The sequence below is a fragment of the Antechinus flavipes genome, chromosome 4 (genome assembly GCF_016432865.1).
Source record: "Antechinus flavipes isolate AdamAnt ecotype Samford, QLD, Australia chromosome 4, AdamAnt_v2, whole genome shotgun sequence".
In the NCBI taxonomy this organism is placed as follows: domain Eukaryota; kingdom Metazoa; phylum Chordata; class Mammalia; order Dasyuromorphia; family Dasyuridae; genus Antechinus; species Antechinus flavipes.
Window position 1 is genome coordinate 404885303 of NC_067401.1, and position 16876 is coordinate 404902178.

The window sequence follows — 16876 nt, forward strand, 5'->3', positions numbered from 1 at the left end:
TGCATATAAGTTGGACAAAACAGGCATGTGATATAAAACAAATAAGGAGTGCTGAATAAGAAGTATAAAAGACACCATCAGAAAGTTTTATTCCATATGAGATGGTGGATTGGGTACTGTGGTAAGAATTAGGGATTACAGATACATAGCCCAAGTGATCCATTGGAATCCTATTGCTTTATTATCTATGGTACTCTTTAGTAAGATATAGTTTCCTTCCTTCTCTCTTTTAATTAGATCATTTCTTTTTTGCTTTTGCTTGATCTAAGATCAGGATGGCTACCCCTGCTTTTCTTATTTCACCTGAAGCATAATAGATTCTGCCCCAGCCTTATACCTTTATTCTCTATGTGTCATTCTATTTTAAAAGTGTTTTTTTGTAAACAACAAATTGTAGGATTCTGCTTTTTAATCCAGTCCGCTATCCATTCACGTTTTATGGAACAGTTCATCCCATTCAGATTTACAGTTAAAACTATTAATTCTTTATTTCCTGCCATCTTATTAACCCCAAATAATACTCTTTTCTTTCCTTTACCCCTTTCCCTCCTCCCCAGTATTTTACTTATGAACACTCCTTGCCTCAAACAGCCCTCCCCCTTTAGAGACCCTTCCCCTTTTGTTATACCTTTCCCCTACTATTTCTCTTTTCCCTTTTTATTTAGCCTGCCACTTCCCTTTTCCCCTTTTCCCTACAACTTTTCTATAAGATGAGAGATGTCTCTCAGTGAAACCAAAAATATCTGATATTCTTTGGGCTAAATCTGATGAGAGTGAGATTCACACAATATTCATAACCCTCCCTTCTTTCGCTCAGTTATAATATGTTTTCTTTGCCTGTTCTAATTAGTTAGCAGTTAGTAAGGATTCCAACACTGAGATATAATTTCCCTCATTTTATCTCCACTATCCCCTTTTTTCATTACAATCCCTTTTACATCTCTAGTTTATTTTTTATATTATAACAGCAAAATTAGATTATACAAGTACTCTTAATGTATATCCACAATAGAAATACAGTTCTCAAGAGTTTTTTTTTTCTTTTTATGCTTTCTTTGAGTTCTATATTTGGATGTCTAAGTTTTTGTTTATCTCTGGTCTTTTCATCAAAAATATATAGAATTCACCTGTTTCAGTGAATGTCCATCTTCTTCCTTGAAAAAAAAAATGTTCAGCTTAGTAAGGTAATTTTTTCTTGGCTGCATTCCAAGTTCCTTTGCCTTTTAGAATATCAGATTCCAGGCCCTTTGATGCTTTAAAGTGGAAGCTGCTAAATCCTGAGTAATCCTTATTGTGTCTCCTCGGTATTTGAATTTTTTTTTCTGGCTGCTTTTAGTATTTTTCCCTTAATCAGATATTTTTAAAATTTAACCATGGAATTCCTTGGGGTTTTAATTTTGGGGTCTCTTTAAGGAGGCATTTGGTGAACTCTTTCAATGATCATTTTGCCTTCTGATTCCGGGTAGTTCTCTTTGATTATTTCCTGAAAGATAGTGACTGGCTTTTTTTTTTTTTTATCATGTATTTCAGGGAATTCAATAATCCTTAGATTGTCTGTCCTAGATCTATTTTCCAGGTCCGTTGTTTTTCCAATTAGATATTTTACATTTTTTTCTATTTTTTTTTTCAATTCTGAATTTTAGTGAATTATTTTCATTTACTTTTTTTTTTACTACTTTTTGTATTTGTCCACTTGAATATTTAAATGAGTTGTTTTGTTCTATGAGTTTTTTTTTCCATTTTACAAATTCTGTTATTTAAGGAGTTATTTTCTTTTTCTCTTTCACAAATTCTGATTTTTCTGGGAGTTGCTTTCTTTTTCCATTTCATCAAGTCTATCTTTCAATGAGTTATATACCTTTTTCAAACCTTCTTGCAAATTTTTCATTTCCTTTCCTGATTTTTCTTCTAGCTTTCTTTTAAGATTCTTTTACAATTCTTTCAGAAGAGTCTTGTTTGATAGGGACCAGGTTATATTGCCTTTTGGAATTTCATCTGGAAACAGTATGCCTTTAGTTTCCTCTGGGTTTAAAATCTGTTCCTCTTTTTTGCTATAAAAGCTGTCTATGGTCAGAATCTCCTTTACATTTTTACTCATTTTTTTTAAAGTTAAGGTTTGTAGGGGATGTTTTCGAAGTTGCTGTAGCTGCTGGGTCAGTGCCAATTCACTCCAGGTGCTGGGTGGGCATTGCCAGGTCCTATGAGATTTTGGCATTTCGGGATTCACTATTAAACTTTGTGTTTGAGTTGGATGTTTTCTAACTTCTCTGCTAATCTACTGGCTTGTAAGCAGGGTAGAGTGACCAGTAAGCACTGCTGTAGATTCTTTTTTTTTAATTTTTTATTTAATAATTACATTAAATTGACACTCGTTTCTGTTCCGATTTTTTTTTCCCCTCCCTCCCTCCACCCCCTCCCCTAGATGGCAAGCAGTCCTTTATATGTTGGATATGTTGCAGTATATCCTAGATACAATATATGTTTGCAGAACCGAACAGTTCTCTTGTTGCGTAGGGAGAATTGGATTCAGAAGGTATAAATAATCCGGGAAGAAAAACAAAAATGCAGATATTTTACAATCGTTTCCCAGTGTTCTTTCTTTGGGTGTAGCTGCTTTTGTCCGTCATTTATCAATTGAAACTCAGGTCTCTTTGTCAAAGAAATCCACTTCCATCAAAATATGTCCTCATACAATATCGTTGTCGAAGTGTATAATGATCTCCTGGTTCTGCTCATTTCACTTAGCATCAGCTCATGTAAGTCTCGCCAGTCCTCTCTGTATTCATCCTGCTGGTCATTTCTTACAGAACAATAATATTCCATAACATTCATATACCACAATTTACCCAGCCATTCTCCAATTGATGGGCATCCATTCATTTTCCAGTTTCTAGCCACTACAAATAGGGCTGCTACAAACATTTTGGCACATACAAGTCCCTCTCCCTTCTTTAAGATCTCTTTGGGATATAAGCCCAATAGAAACACTGCTGGATCAAAGGGTATGCACAATTTGATAATTTTTTGGGCATAATTCCAGATTGCTCTCCAGAATGGTTGGATTCGTTCACAACTCCACCAACAATGCATTAGTGTCCCAGTTTTCCCGCATCCCCTCCAACATTCATCATTATTTTTTCCTGTCATCTTAGCCAATCTGACAGGTGTGTAGTGGTATCTCAGAGTTGTCTTAATTTGCATTTCTCTGATCAATAATGATTTGGAACACTCTTTCATATGAGTGGTAATAGTTTCAATCTCATCCTCTGAAAATTGTCTGTTCATATCCTTTGACCATTTATCAATTGGAGAATGGCTTGATTTCTTATAAATTTGAGTCAGTTCTCTATATATTTTGGAAATGAGGCCTTTATCAGAACCTTTAACTGTGAAAATATTTTCCCAGTTTGTTGCTTCCCTTCTAATCTTGTTTGTATTAGTTTTATTTGTACAAAGGCTTTTTAATTTGATATAATCGAAATTTTCTATTCTGTGATCAGTAATGGTCTCTAGTTCATCTTTGGTCACAAATTTCTTTCTCCTCCACAAGTCTGAGAGATAAACTATTCTATGTTCCTCTAATTTATTTATAATCTCGTTCTTTATGCCTAGGTCATAGACCCATTTTGATCTTATCTTGGTATATGGTGTTAAGTGTGGGTCCATGCCTAATTTCTGCCATACTAATTTCCAATTATCCCAGCAGTTTTTATCAAATAATGAATTCTTTTCCCAGAAGTTAGGGGCTTTGGTTTTGTCAAACACTAGATTGCTATAGTTGACTATTCTGTCTTGTGAACCTAGCCTTTTCCACTGATCCACTAATCTATTTCTTAGCCAATACCAAATGGTTTTGGTGACTGCTGCTTTATAATATAATTTTAGATCAGGTACAGCTAGGCCACCTTCATTTGATTTTTTTTTCATTAATTCCCTTGAGATTCTCGACTTTTTATTGTTCCATATGAATTTTGTTGTTATTTTTTCTAGATCAATAAAATATTTTCTTGGAAGTCTGATTGGTATAGCACTAAATAAATAGATTAGTTTAGGGAGTATTGTCATCTTTATTATGTTCGCTCAGCCGATCCAAGAGCACTTAATATTTTTCCAATTATTTAAGTCTGACTTTATTTGTGTGGAGACTTTTTTATAATTTTGCTCATATAATTCCTGACTTTCCTTTGGTAGATAGATTCCCAAATATTTTATGGTATCAACAGTTATTCTGAATGGAATTTCTCTTTGTATCTCTTGCTGTTGGGTTTTGTTGGTGATGTATAAAAATGCTGAGGATTTATGGGGATTTATTTTGTAGCCAGCTACTTTGCTAAAATTATGAATTATTTCCAATAGCTTTTTGGTAGAATCTCTGGGGTTCTCTAGGTATACCATCATATCATCTGCAAAGAGTGATAGTTTGGTTTCCTCATTGCCTACTCTAATTCCTTTTATATCTTTCTCGACTCTTATTGCCGAGGCTAGTGTTTCTAATACGATATTAATAATAATGGTGATAGTGGGCAACCTTGCTTCACTCCAGATCTTACTGGGAAAGGTTCCAGTTTTTCCCCATTGCATATGATGCTTACTGATGGTTTTAAATATATGCTCCTGACTATTTTAAGGAAAAGTCCATTTATTCCTATGCTCTCAAGTGTTTTTATTAGGAATGGATGTTGGATTTTATCAAATGCTTTTTCTGCATCTATTGAGATGATCATGTGGTTTTTGTTTGTTTGGTTATTGATATAGTCAATTATGCTAATAGTTTTCCTAATATTGAACCAGCCCTGCATTCCTGGTATAAATCCTACTTGGTCATAGTGTATTATCCTGGTGACAATTTTCTGTAATCTTTTTGCTAATATTTTATTTAAGATTTTAGCATCAATATTCATTAGGGAGATTGGTCTATAATTTTCTTTCTCTGTTTTCAGCCTACCTGGTTTAGGTATCAGTACCATATCTGTGTCATAAAAGGAGTTTGGTAGGACTCCTTCAATCCCTATTTTTTCAAATAGTTTATATAACATTGGAGTTAATTGTTCTTTAAATGTTTGGTAGAATTCACATGTAAATCCATCTGGTCCTGGGGATTTTTTCTTAGGGAGTTGATTGATAGTTTGTTCTATTTCTTTTTCTGAGATGGGACTGTTTAGAATATTTACTTCTTCCTCTGTTAGTTTGGGCAAGCTGTATTTTTGGAGGTATTTTTCTATTTCATTTAAGTTGTCGAATTTATTGGCATAAAGTTGGGCAAAGTAACTCCTAATTATTGCTCTAATTTCCTCTTCGTTAGTGGTGAGTTCTCCCTTTTCATTTTTAAGACTAACAATTTGATTTTCCTCTTTCCTTTTTTTAATCAGATTTACTAAGGGTTTGTCTATTTTGTTGGTTTTTTCATAGAACCAACTCTTAGTTTTATTAATCAATTCAATAGTTTTTTTACTTTCAATTTTATTGATCTCACCTTTTACTTTTAGAATTTCAAGTTTAGTGTTTGACTGGGGGTTTTTAATTTGTTCCTTTTCTAGCATTTTTAATTGCAAACCCAATTCATTGACCTTCTCTTTCTCTATTTTATACAAATAGGCCTCTAGAGATATGAAATTTCCCCTTATTACCGCTTTGGCTGCATCCCATACATTTTGGTATGATGTCTCATTATTATCGTTTTCTTGGGTGAAGTTATTAATTATGTCTATGATTTGCTGTTTCACCCAATCATTCTTTAGTATGAGATTATTTAGTTTCCAATTATTTTTTGGTCTACTTCCCCCTGCTTTTTTGTTGAATGTAATTTTCATTGCATCGTGGTCTGAAAAGGATGCATTTACTATTTCTGCCTTACTACATTTGAGTTTGAGGTTTTTATGTCCTAATATATGGTCAATTTTTGTATAGGTTCCATGAACTGCTGAAAAGAAAGTGTATTCCTTTCTGTCTCCATTACATTTTCTCCAGAGATCTATCATATCTAACTTTTCTAGTATTCTATTTACCTCTTTGACTTCTTTCTTATTTATTTTGTGGTTTGATTTATCTAATTCTGAGAGTGCAAGGTTAAGATCTCCCACTATTATAGTTTTACTGTCTATTTCTTCTTGCAGCTCTCTTAGTTTCTCTTTTAAGAATTTAGATGCTACCCCACTTGGTGCATATATGTTTAATATAGATAGTGCTTCATTATCCATGCTACCCTTTAGCAAGATATAGTGTCCTTCCTTATCTCTTTTAATTAGGTCAATTTTTGCTTTAGCTTGATCTGAGATCAGGATGGCTACCCCTGCTTTTTTGACTTCACCTGAAGCATTGTAGATTTTGCTCCAACCTTTTACCTTTAACCTGCATGTATCTCCCCGCTTCAGGTGTGTTTCCTGTAAACAACATATTGTAGGATTCTGGCTTTTAATCCATTCTGCTAACCGCTTCCTCTTTATGGGGGAGTTTACCCCGTTCACGTTTATGGTTAGAATGACCAATTCTGTATTACTTGCCATCTTGTTAACCCCGGTTTATGCTTTCCTCCCTTCTTTCCCCTTTCCCCCCTTTCCAAGTATTAAGCTTGTGAGCACCCCTTGCTTCTCACAGCCCTCCCTTTTTAGTGTCCCTCCCCCCGCCTTAGAGTTCCTCCCCCTATTTTACCCCTTTCCCTCCCAGTTCCCGTATTCCCTTCCGCTTAGCTTATTCCTTCCCTTTCCACTTTTCCCTTCTCACTTTTCAATGAGATGGGAGAAGTTTCACCATAGATTGAATATGTCTTAAGATTTTTCACTTAAAGCCAATTCTGAAGGCAGTAAGATACCCACTATATTCATCCCCCTCCATTCTTTCTCTCAGATATAATAGGTTTCCTATGCCTCTTCATGAGATGTACTACCCCCACTTTACCCTTTTTCTGGTACAATGTCCTTTCCACATCAATTTCTAGAACAAGGTATACATGTATTCTTTATACATCTATACAGTCAAAATATAGTTCCCAAGATTAATCTTTACCTTTTTAGATTTCTCTTGAGTTCTATATTTGTAGATCAAACTTTTTGTTAAGTTCTGGTTTTTTCATCAGAAATAGATGAAATTCGCTTACTTCGTTGAATGTCCATCTTCTTCCCTGGAAAAAGATGCTCATTCTCGCTGGGTAAGTTATTTTTGGTTGCATACCAAGTTCCTTAGCCTTTCGGAATATCATATTCCAGGCCCTTCGATCATTTAATGTGGATGTTGCCAGATCCTGGGTGATCCTTATTGTGGCTCCTTGATACTTGAATTGGGTTTTTCTAGCCGCTTGCAATATTTTTTCTTTCATCTGAGGGTTCTGGCATTTGGCCACTATATTCCTTGGTGTTTTGATTTTAGGATCCCTTTCAGTGGGTGATCGATGAATCCTTTCAATGTTTATTTTTTCCTCTGTTCCTATGACTTCTGGGCAGTTCTCTTTGATAATTTCCTGGAAGACAGTGTCCAGGCTCTTTTTTTCATCATGTTTTTTCTGGGAGTCCAATGATTCTCAGATTGTCTCTCCTGGATCTGTTTTCCAGGTCTGTTGTCTTCCCCAGAAGGTATTTCACATTTTTCTCCATTGTTTGATTTTTTTGGATTTGCTTGACTGATTCTTCTTGTCTCCTCGAGTCATTCAATTCCACTTGTTCAATTCTGATTTTCAGTGAAGTATTCTCTTCACTCACTTTTTTAAAATCTTTTTCTAATTGTCCAATTGAGTTCTTTTGTTCTGTGGAATTTTTTTCCATTTCGCCAATTTTGTTTTTTAGAGAGCTGTTTTCTGTTTCCAGTTCACTAATCCTATTTTTCAAGGATTTTACTTCTTTATCCACTCTCTCTTTAACTGACTTCTCCAGGCTCTTTTGCCAAGCCTCCCTCTCCTTTTCCAAGCTTCCTTCTCTTTTTGCCAAGCCTCACTCTGCTTTCCCCATTTTTCTTCTAGCTCCCTTGTGAGAGCCTTTTTAATCACTTCTATGAGGTTCATCTGTGCTGAGGAACAGACGATCTCCTCCTTTGGGGATTCACCTGGGGACTGCCTGTTTTTAGTTTCCTCAGGATTTAGAGTCTGCTCTCTATCTGTATAGAAGCTGTCAAGGGTTAAAGTCCTCTTCAGCTTCTTGCTCATTCTGTCTATTAATCAGAGACAAACTACCAAAGAAAAACAGAAAAAACTGGAGTCTTTCTTTGGGGGGGGGGGCTGGGTGTGTTATCGAGCTTCCTCTACAGACTGCAGGGGCAGCAGTGAGGCACTAGCAGGACTGTGCTGCGCCTGCGCTCTGAGATCCCAAAGCGTGCTGAGTCACTGAGGGGGGGGAAGGGGGGGTCGGCCAGGTCCTGAGAGACTCCAGTTGTTTGGGGTTGTATTCTTCAGCCCCGGTGTTTTTAGCTTCTCTGCTGGGCTGCTGACTTGCTGCTGGAGTAAAGTATCCAAACCTGTAGCGAAGCTCTCCCCACAGAGACGGCTACGATCACTCTCCACCCCCTCTCCAGTCTGCTTCTGTGCCCTCACTGCCGCTGCCTGCCGCCTGCGCCCGATCTAAAACCACCCCAGCCCTCCAGTAAAGACAGACCTTTCTTGGCGGATCTCAAGGATGGCTTCTCTTGGTAACTATTTGTGGGTTTTTTTTCAGTCAAGCATTGATTCAGAGGCTTGTAATGAAATGGATAGTGAGAGAAAGCGTGGAGCTTATGCAGCTGTGAGCCTCCTCTCCGCCATCTTAACCGGAAGACTGCTGTAGATTCTTGTAGATTATTCCCCATAGATTCTCTGCCTTGTGGAGTCTGCACCCCTCCTGGATTCTGAACTGTCTGCACTGATGTTTGTGCTCAGACGCTTGTGCTTTGCTGCCTCTCACCCACTTCTCATTGAAACAGACCTTTTCTGGCAATCTTCAAAATTATCTTCTGCTGATGCTTTGTTGCACTCCCAATATTTGTGAGTTCTGTCTTTCCAGAGCTAATTCAGAGGCTGGATTTCATAACTAGTGTGAGGGATGTAGATAAAATTAGAAAGAAACATGTGGTTTCCACCATCTTGGCTCCACCCCCTGGAAAATCTATAAATCTAAAAACAACATCAACAGGAGAAAGAAACAGAACAATGAATTTGAAATTTTACATATATATGTTAAATACACACACTTGCATATATATATATAGAACTAGGAAGCTATGAAATTAAAATGGCACAGAAATAAAAAATTTAAAGTTCATAAACTTAAAAGCAAAAAAAAGTATTTACAATGAATTTAATAAATGTCTCAATTATTTTAAACTAATGAATTCTAAAAATCATTAAATAACATGATTGTAAAAAAGAAAAAAGAAAATCAAATTGCCATTAAAAATAGAAAAAAAGTTAACAATAAATAACAGAAAATTAAAGCCAATTTTTATTTTTTTTATCATACCTTTTTGTTTACAAGATATATACATGGGTAATTTTTCAGCATTGGCCCTTGCAAAACTTTCTGTTCCAATTTCTCTCTTCCTTCCCGCTACCTCCTCCCCTAGATGGCAAGAAGACTCATACATATTAACTATGTTAAATTATATGTTAAATATAATATATGTATACATATCCATATAGTTATTTTGCTACACAAGAAAAATTGGATTTACACATAAGGTAAAAATAACCTGAGAAGAAAATCAAAAATGCAAGTGGACAAAAAACAGAGGGAGTGGAAATACTACGTTGTGGTTCATACTCATTCCCCACAGTTCTCATTTCCCATAGTTCTTTCACTGGGTGTAGCTGGTTCTCTTCATTATTGAACAAATGCAACTGATTTGTTTCATCTCATTGTTGAAGATGGCCACATCCATCAGAATTAATCATCATATAGTGTTGTTGTTGAAGTATATAATGACCTCCAGGTCTTGCTCATTTCACTCATCATCAGTTCATTTAAGCCTCTCCAGGCCTTTCTGAAATCATCCTGCTGGTCATTTCTTACAGAACAATAATATTCCATAACATTCAAATACTGCAATTTATTCAGCCATTCTCCAATTGATGAGCATGCATTCAATTTCCAGTTTCTAGCCACTAAAAAAGGTTAGAAGTTTTTCTAACTCAACACAAACATTTTGGCACATACAAGTCCCTCTCCCTTCTTTAAGATCTCTTTGGGATATAAGTTCAGTAGGTAACACTGCTGGATCAAAAGGTGTGTACAATTTTGGTAACTTTTTTAGCATAGTTCCAAATTGCTTTCCAGAAAGGTTGGATTTGTTCACAATTCCACCAATAACACACCAGTTTTTCCACATCCCCTCCAATATTCCTCATTATCTTTCCCTGTCATTCTAGCTAATCTAACAGATGTGTAGTGGTGTCTCAGAGTTGTCTTAATTTGCATTTCTCTGACTAATAATGACTTGGAGAATCTTTTCATATGGCTAGAAATACTTTCTATTTCTTAATACGAAAATTGTCTGTTCCTATCCTTTGACCATTTGTCAAGTGGAGAATGGCTTTATTTCTTATAAATTATAGTAAATTCTCTATACATTTTGGAAATGAGGCCTTTATCAGAACCTTTGACTATAAAAATGTTTTCCCAGTTTATGGCTTCTTTCTAATCTTGTCTGCATTATTTTTGTTTGTACAAAAGCTTTTTAATTTGATATAATCGAAGTTTTCTGTTTTGTGATCAATAATGATCTCTAGTTCTTCTTGCTCATAAATTCCTTCCTCTTCCCAGGTCTGAGAAGTAAATTATGCTATGTTCTTTTAATTTATTTATAATCTCATTCTTTGTGTCTAGATCATGAACCTATTTTGACCTTATCTTGGTGTATGGTGTTAAGTGTGAGTCAATGCCTCATTTCTGCCATACTAATTTCCAATTTTCCCAGCATTTTTTGTCAAACAGTGAATTCTTATCCCAAAAGCTGGGGTCTTCGGGTTTGTCAAACACTACTTATTAAAGTTTTTACTATTTTGTCCTGTCAACCTAACCTATTCCACTGATCAACTAGTCTATTTCTTAGCCAATACCAAATGGTTTTGGTAACTGGTGCTTTATAATATAGTTTTAGATTTGGTACAGCTAGGCCACCTTCATTTGATTTTTTTTTTGCATTAGTTACCTTAAAAGTCTTGACCATTTGGTCTTCCAGATGAATTTTGTTATTTTTTCTAGGTCATTAAAATAGTTTTTTGAGAGTCTGATTGGTATAGCATTAAATAAATAGTTTAAGTAGTATTGTCATCTTATATTTGCTTGACCTATCCAAGAGCACTTTATATTTTTCCAGTTGGTTTGATCTGATTTTATTTCTTTGGAAAGTGTTTTGTAGTTTTTCTCATATAGTTCCTGACTTTCCCTTGGCAAATAGATTCCCAAATATTTTATACTATCTGCAGTTATTTTAAATGGAATTTCTCTTAAAGTCAATTTAAAAACTAGTCTTTCTAATAATGTAAGTAAAAATTAACATCTAAATGCAATGAAGAATATTAATAAAATATAAAGAGGACTTAAACAAAAATAATCAATCTGAGAAGAACTTAACAAGTTCCCAGAGAATAAAATCTCAGAACCAGGGTTTTCAGATGAATTTTATGAAATATTAATAATAATTACATTCAATTTTACTTAAACTATTTGAAAAAATGAAAATGGAATTCTGCCAAATTATTTCTATGGAAAAATAAAAACAAACAAAACAAGAGTTTCTCTACTCCCAAACTAGTGATATTCAAATCAGTGAAAGCAAACAAAAAATCAGTGTCTCTAATGAGTACTGATGGGAAAAAATTAATATATTATCTGAGACTAAATCAGTATATCACATAGATTACATATTATGACCAACATATTATGATCAGGTTGGATTTAAACAAAAATATAGAATTTGATTCAATCATAATAAAACTATCAACATAATAAGCTATATTCATGAATAAAAATTCAAACTATCATCAGTGATGCAGAAAAATGAATTGTCAGGATGCTCTATTATTTCTTGTTAAATCACCAAGAACAGAATTAAATGGACCTTTCCTTAATATAAGATGTATCTCTTTAAAATTTAGGCAGGTTACATAGAAAAGGGATTAAATTAGAAGACTTTCTAATTAAATCAGGGACAAGAGAGGGCTGTCTATTTTTGCCACTTGTATTTGATATGATACTAACAATGCTAGCTAAAACAGTGAGATAAGAAAGCTGAATAAGAGTATAAATATTAGCAAAAATGAAAAAAAAACAGTTTTGCAGATATGATGCTTTATTTAAGGAGCTATAATCAAATATATTATTTGAAAAAATAACTTCTGCAAAGTTGCAATAATAAAATAAATCTAACCCATACCATTGCCACTTCTGTATACTACCAATAAAATGCAGTAGAGAGAAAAAGCAAGTTCATTTTAAATAGCTTCATAATGTATTAAATACTTGGGAATCTGTGTGCCAAAGCAAATACAGGAATTATATTAATACAATTACCAAATACTCTTTACACAAATAAATATAGAACTAATTGAACAACTAGTAATTAGTTAAGCATAGGCTGAACAATATAATAAAAATGACAATTTAGCCACATTTCTTAACTTTTCAGTGCTATATCAATCAATCTACTAACAGATTATTTTATACAGTTATAAAAATAATAACAAGATTCATCTAGAGAATCAAAAGGTCAAGAAGGCCTAGGGAAATTTTAAAAAATGGGATCAAGGCTGCTGGGTGGTGTAATGAATAGACCACCAGTCTTGAAGTCAGGAGGACCTGAGTTCAAATCTGACCTCAAACACAAGACTTCCTAGCTGTGTGACCCTGGGCATGTCACAACCCCAATTGCTTCAGCAAAAATAAAATAAAGAAATGGGATGGAAAGGACCTAGCAGTACCAGCTCTCAAGCAATACTACAAAACATTAATTCTCAAATTATTGATTAAGAATTAGGAAGTTTAATATTTGGAACAGATTAGGTATATAATACATAGAAGTGAAAAAAGTATTTGATAAAGGTAAAGAACCAGTTTCTTGGATATGAACTCAGCATTTGACAAACAAAATGGTTGCAAAACTGGAAAGGAGTCTGGTTAAAACTATGCATAGGTTTCTCATAATGATGCATTATTTCCAACATTTTACACAAATTTAAGGAGCAAGGAAGCTATTATTTTGCAGATCTGTGAATAGGGAAAAACTTAATGATCAAAGTTTAATGATCTCAGGAGATAAATGAAAACTTCCAATTATATACATTTTCCTCCAATAACATGAATGATTATACACACACACACACACACACACACACACACACTGATATCCTTTTCCAAACCTTCTAAAGTTCTCATTAGGAAGAGAAGAGGAGAACAGAAGAGTAAGAAACAGGTGAACTATGATTCTAGCACATTATATTAATTATTTAGAAATATAAATAAGATTAACTTATCAATTCAAAAAAGGCTTCTTTAAAAACTATATGCAAGATGATTAAAAAAGTTAAAATGATTTTTTTTATAGTTCTGTAACTAATAACTGTCTATGGCAGGATTTGTATTTGGGGTTTTGTTTGTTTATGCCAGGCCCAAATTTATTTCCTCTAAACCATGATGAATTTAATAAAATACTTTTTTATAAATCATGTAGCATGGTAATTTTAAGTTTCTTAAAAGCAAATATAGGAGTTTTTGAAAGGAAAAGAAAATTAGAAGTTGAAATAAGCCACCTAAGAATGATAGCAAATCAGTCCAATTCTGCAAGACAATGGAGAAAAAGAAAAGAAAAAGAAAAATAGATCAATGGGTTGAAATGACATCTCTGAGATAAGAGTAGATTGAAATTTATTTTTGCTTTTTCCTAGAAAAAATGTCAGTTTTAAAGTTTTAAAATGAGAATCAAAGGTACTGGGTGCTCATTAGGCATACCACGCAAGTCACTGAAACTTTCCTGCGAAAGTACATACTGGAATCTTAATCACTGCATGGTCTCTTCTTTTAATGAGAAATTCTTCAAATGCTTCACAAAGAATCTTACTTTTTTTTCTTTTTTAGACTTCTGAGTCAATTTAGACTGAGACTGTGGCAAAGAGCACTACATAATCATCCTAATTTGTATTTATTTCTGCATGATTTGTTAGATGACATTTAAAGAGACTGAAGAGAAAAATAATCAACTTTTTTAGTGATTAGAATAACTGATATCTACTGTCTAAAAATGATGCATTTTCATTCAAACTTCACCATATTTTTGTGCCTTGAAAGCAATATTAAAATTTACATGGATAGAAAAGAGGGCAGTTAAAATTAACTTTTGTTTGGAATAGGACATTCTTATAACTCAGAAAATCTTAGCCTCTCAGAAAAAAAGAGACTAGTGATCTGTCAGTTCAGTAAGTTTTTCATTATATCATACTACCTCCACCTTTGTGGATATATCTTATCCATAACTTATCATATCTTAATCCTCAATATAAAAAACACTGAGAATGCTTTGTGATGTCTTTGTGCATACACAGTATTTCTTTTTTTTTAACATTCTGTTTGAATAGTATATATATTTTGCTTCCACTCTAATAGTCTCTGAACTTACTAAGGATGGCCCTCAGTTAACATTCTCTCAGTTGTCATGTTGATAATTGGAAGTTTTGTTGATTTGGAAAGCACCATCAAACTTTGGGCATAGCCCTCTGGAAACTAGCATCGTCTCCATGCCATGATAAGAGTTAAGAGTAAAAATTAATATTTCTTTCACTTTTAACAATCTCATGATTTCATCAATCCATTAATATGCTTGGTGTCTCTTGTCCATAAAATTTCATAAATCCATTATAGTGGATTACCAGTAGAACATTTGAAATTCCCAGATTATTGACAGAGCATGCAGAATCTCATTGATTCTTTCATTCTTGCTAAGAGAATGACCTGTTTTTAGGAGAGTGAGGAAGTCATGATTAGGAAAGAGATCGTGTAAGTTCCTCATAACAACTTTAACAAGTAGCTAGGAGCTACTGTGCCTGGAATCAGGAAGATCACATTCAAAAATAGCCCAGGACACTTACTAGCTATGTGACCAAGGGCAAAAGCTCTATCTGCCTCAATTTTCTTAATTGAAAAATGAGAATCATAATAGCACCTACTTCATTGGTTTGTTATGAGAATCAAATGAGATATTTGTAGAGTGTCTAGTAGAGTTTGTGGCTTATTCTCTTTCCTGCCTTCCCTCACTCCTACCTTTTTCAACAAATTCTGTGCAATTCTTTATTTGTGATATATTATGAAGTGCTCAAACCCACCATGCACCTTTACTATGCCCTTTGGAAGAACTTCAATTTTTACTTTTTGAAAATTGGTATTATATGTTTAATAGCAATGCAACATCACTGAAAGAATATTGATATTCAATTCTCCCTGTGCAACAAGAGAACTGTTCGGTTCTGCATACATATATTGTATCTAGGATATACTGCAACATATTTAACATGTATAGGACTGCTTGCCATCTAGGGGAGGGAGTGGAGGGAGGGAGGAGAAAAATCGGAACAGAAGTGAGTGCAAGGAATAATGCTGTAAAAAATTACCCTGGCATGGGTTCTGTCAATAAAAAAAATATTATAAAATTTAAAAAAAAGAATATTGGTATTCAAAGGATAGATTCTTGATCCATAGAGAAGCACAAGGCTATCAAACTACAACATTAATCCAAAGAAATCAAGTCCCACTCTTCTGCTTTTATTCAGTTCTGGAGCCAAGCCATTATTAAGGAAGATAACTAAAGGAAGATTACTAAAATAATTATTTTTCTCATCCTAATTTAGTACATAGTGAAAATTAATATACCACCATATTAATATAGAAAAATATGTTATTTTAAAATACCTGTTTATTGAGGTTTCATTTTAGGTTTGGAAATGATTAACAATGAGTTATTTCTCCTACTTTAATTATTGATCTCATTTCATTTTTTAAATTATGTTTCTCCTTCATATTTTGTCATTTCTCCCCACTTTCACTGCCAATCCACATGCAATCTTTTCTTATATTCAAAATGTATATACATGTCATTTCAACAGTGAAATTTATTGCTTTTTTAGAACCCTTGGAAAACCACTAGGAACATGATGCAGAACATCTATAAAGTAAACTACAATGGGAATATTATTATAGACAGCAAACATATAGAGATGGCACAAATTATTTTCATCAATTTACACCATATGAATTAATATGTAATCTAAATATAAGATATTTTATCTTATTATATTTTATCATACTTTATGATGATATTAACATATCAATTATGCATTAAATAATTAATTTTATGTAGTATTGAATTATTATATTAATATAATATATAATAATATGGTATATAATAATAAATCAATGTATAATATTAAATTGTATATTAAATGATAAACTGTGAATTGATATAATAATAATAATAATAAAACATATCAATTATTTTATCATATTTACAGGCCCAATCTCAGAACTTATCAGCAATGAAACCAGAAACTATCTCTGTTTTTGACCTAGATAGATTCATCCCTCCTTAGAGGGATGGCCTAATACCACCTCTTCCTACTTCAGGAGATTATCTGAGTGTTGTTAGTTTTAGTGAAATGAGTGGGAGTTAGTCCCCTTAGATGATTAGAACTTCTGAATTCAAGCAGTTTACCAGTGTCAACTATCTTGGTAACAAAGCCTTATTCTCAAATCAGATGAATTTTCCTTTTTTTTTTTTTTTTTGCTTTCTTTTTTTGACTTTCATGAGCAAATGCCACATTTATTTTTCTGCTATATACCTTTATAAGCAACATCTGCTGAGACTGAAATATCTAAAAATGTCAAAAGATGTGATTGACTGAATTAAAGTTTTGGAATAATGTTAAAGTATATTTTAA